Source organism: Phoca vitulina, unplaced genomic scaffold (genome assembly GCF_004348235.1).
Source record: "Phoca vitulina isolate PV1807 unplaced genomic scaffold, GSC_HSeal_1.0 scaffold28, whole genome shotgun sequence".
NCBI classification, from domain to species: Eukaryota; Metazoa; Chordata; class Mammalia; order Carnivora; family Phocidae; genus Phoca; species Phoca vitulina.
In genome coordinates, this window is record NW_022589731.1 from 9,086,799 (window position 1) to 9,090,299 (window position 3,501).

Genomic DNA, 3,501 nt, shown 5'->3' on the forward strand with positions numbered 1-3,501 from the left:
GTTAGGAAACTATAAAATTAATTATTTTCCAATACTTTCTGTAAGACTAAAGCCTGCGCGCACACACACACACGTTCGCTTTTACTTGTGGGATACAAATTACATGAAAACTTATGTACCTCAAACACACATATCACTTAATGTTGAAATATTAGAAGGATTCTTACTAAAATCAGGAACAAGAGAAGTATGGCTGCTATGATCAGTACTATTCAACATTTTAATGAAGATAACAGACAATGCAGTAAGACATGGAAAATAAGTAATAGCTGCTAGACAGAAAGAGATACAGCTGATGGTACTTGGGATTTATCCAAAAATCTAAGTAGTTTGTCAGGTAATCTTTGAATTTTCTATTAGCACTCAAGAAAATTCAGCAAGTTTGATGGATTCCATCTCTCTATCATCTGTTTCTGTACACCAGTGATAGTTATAAAGTATCATTTTCTGATACGAACATAAAGAAAAGTATAAAGCTTACTGAGAGACAGAAGACTTGATAAAATAGAAATATTCCATGTTTGTGTTTAGGAAGACTCAATAAATTCTTTATAAATTAATCTAAAAATTTAGTTGCATTCCCAGTCAAATTTCTCTGGAATTTGACAAATTAATTCTAAAATCCTTGTGTGGTAGAAAATGTACAAGAGTAAGTCAATTTTTTTAAGAAAAAGAAAACAGTGATGGAGATATGGCTTATGAGACATCAAAATATCCTATAAAGCTGTAGTAACGAACAGGATACTGTATTGGAATGGAAGCAGATAAAAAGGGATAAGTGGAACTCAATAGAATCTAGAGGTAAATATATTCTAGAGAAAGCATTTCATATAACAAAGGAAAGAACTTGGGACAATTGGCTAGCTATCTGAGAAAAAAGAAAATTAGATCCATATCTAAAACAATATACAAAATTAACTCTAGGGGAAGGGCCCTGGGTCTATATCACCTGCAGAGTAATCAGTGGGTGGCAGGGGAGGGTATGTCTCACCCTCTGGTCTGCTGGGGTCACGTGGCTGTGCAAGCCAAGTGGGCTCTGGGCTCTCCAGCCTCACCAGGCATCTGGAGTCCTGACTCCCAGCTGGGGGCTCCACCTGGCGTTCAGGGGGGTGTGGGGCATGCTCTGCGGTCCCTGGCACTGCCTCTAGCCTCCTCCTTCCTGATGCCACTGCTGAGCAGCCTGTGGCTGGTGGGGGCTGGCCCCAATCTTGCGCTGGCCTCGGAGCCGCGGCTGGGCCCTTGGCAGGCACACCGACTGCTGATCCACGGCCCTACCTGGCCTGCTCCTGAGCCTGCTGCAGGAGGCCCACCTGGGCACTGTGCAGTTCCTGCTCACCTCCGCCCTGCTCACCCTAGCTGTTGGGCTAATAGCTGTGCGGCTCGCAGGCCTCTGCGGGTCCGGTGCAGTTGGTGGCTGTAGCCCCGTGCCTGTGCACCTGGCCGTGCTGCTGGGGCCGGGTTACCAGCCTAGACAGCCCCAGGGGCACTGTCATCGTGGCTGCTGACTAGATACCGCTGCTCAGCGCTGAGCCACCCTTCCTACAGCTTCTCTGTGGCCTCCTTGCTGGCCTATGCAGCCGGGTCCTTCCAGTGGCTGGAGCTTTCTGAGTGGTGGCTGTGTGCAATGTAGGAGGGTGTCTTTTGCAGGCCCCTGGCGAGGGGCTGGCCACTCAGACACCTTCCTACCCCAGGCAGCCTGGCTGCGCTGCCTATCACTCCTCCTACCACCCTGGACCTCCTTACATGGCCTCCCCTAGTCCCTGGTTGTGCAGTGAAGGCTCCTCCTGGCAGTCCCCAGGCCTGCGGCCCGTGCAGTGGACAGGAGAGGGCTCCTCAGAGGTGAGCCTGGCCTGGGCACAAATGATTAACAAAGCACATTAAGTTAAAATATAATAATATTTATGTTGCAAATATTTTCTTTCAGCCCAGCAGGTAAATATTTTTTCAATATATAAGGACTTTCTATTAATAAATAAGAAAAAGGCAAAAATACGAGTGGGTAATTCACAGAAAAAGAAATTCAAATAGCTAGAACTACACGAAGAGATATGAAACGTCACTTATAATCAGAGAAATACAAATGAAATATCAATGGAATATCAGTTTTGCTCCCATAAATTTGGAAGACAAGGAGGAAGAAGTAGTAAAAGGCTGTGGGGAAGAAGAAGAAGAAGATAATGAGGACTTTTATATACTGCTGTTGGTATACTGACATTGATGCAGCCTCTTCTGCAGAAAAATTTCACAATGTTTATCAAGATTTAGTATTGGGGCACCTGGGTGGCTCAGTCGTTAAGCGTCTGCCTTCGGCTCAGGTCATGATCTCGGGGTCCTGGGATCGAGCCCCGCATCAGGCTCCCTGCTCAGCTGGAGGCCTGCTTCTTCCTCTCCCACTCCCCCTGCTTGTGTTCCCTCTCTCTCTGTGTCTCTCTCTGTCAAATAAATAAATAAAATATTTTTAAAAAAAGAGAGAAATTAGTATTAAAAAAAAAAGATTTAGTATTTATATCCTCTTATTTGACAATCCATTTTAAAGTAGTATTTTCCTAGAAAAATATTCCCATGTGTCTACAATGCAACGTACACATCACAATGTTGTTTATTACAGTGACAAACTGAACATGACTAACTGTCCATCGGGGTACAGTTAAATGAAGTATTTCATCTATTCTATGGAATATTATGCAGCAATGAAAAAGAATGGGGTAGATTTATATGTACTGTTACAGATCTCTAAGACATACTGTCACCTGAAATAAAAGCAATTTGTAAGATAATACACAATGTAAAAACAAGCAAACCAAACAAAAATATATAATTCTAAATATGAACATAATACATGTAAATGTACATAATAAGATCTGGATGTATATACACCAAGCTGTATAAAATTATATTTGAAGAGGGCTGTGAGTTTGGTGTGGCAAAGGGGATCTTTTTATAGAATTATTTGTTTGAATTTTTATAAGAATGTATGAATTGGGGTCACCTGGGTGGCTCAGTCAGTTAAGTGTCTGCCTTCGGCTCAGATCATGATCTCAGGGTCCTGGGATCCAGCCCCGTGTCAGGCTTCCTGCTCATTGGGGAGCCTGCTTCTCCCTCTGCCCCTCCTCCCACTTGGGCTCTCTCTCTCTCAAATAAATAAATAAAATCTCAAAAAAGAAGAATGTATGACTTAATTGTGTGATTAACAATAATAAATTAAATAAAAACTAAAACAAACAAAAATCCAAACATACAAGATTACATCTTATGCTTACAAAGAGCTTGAACTAGATATTTTTCTTATATTGTGTAACTGCACATTCCTCCTTCCCAGCAAACTTCTTTCCCTTTTAGAATTTATCCTTGGAAATGTCAATGCCAGAGACCAGTCCATTAGCTAATTAGGCACATTTCTTGAGTATACAATTACCTTAAGGGATAAAAGATGTTGCATCTCACATTCAGACCTTGGCTAATATGTAGATCATTAACTAAAGCCTGATTCATTAAATTTTG

At 42.0% G+C, this 3,501-nt stretch overlaps 1 pseudogene; it reads left to right on the plus strand.

Moving 5' to 3' along the window:
• The first annotated feature begins 982 nt into the window (after positions 1-982).
• LOC116643916 lies at positions 983-1,881 on the plus strand (annotated as a pseudogene).
• Positions 1,882-3,501: the final 1,620 nt, after the last annotated feature.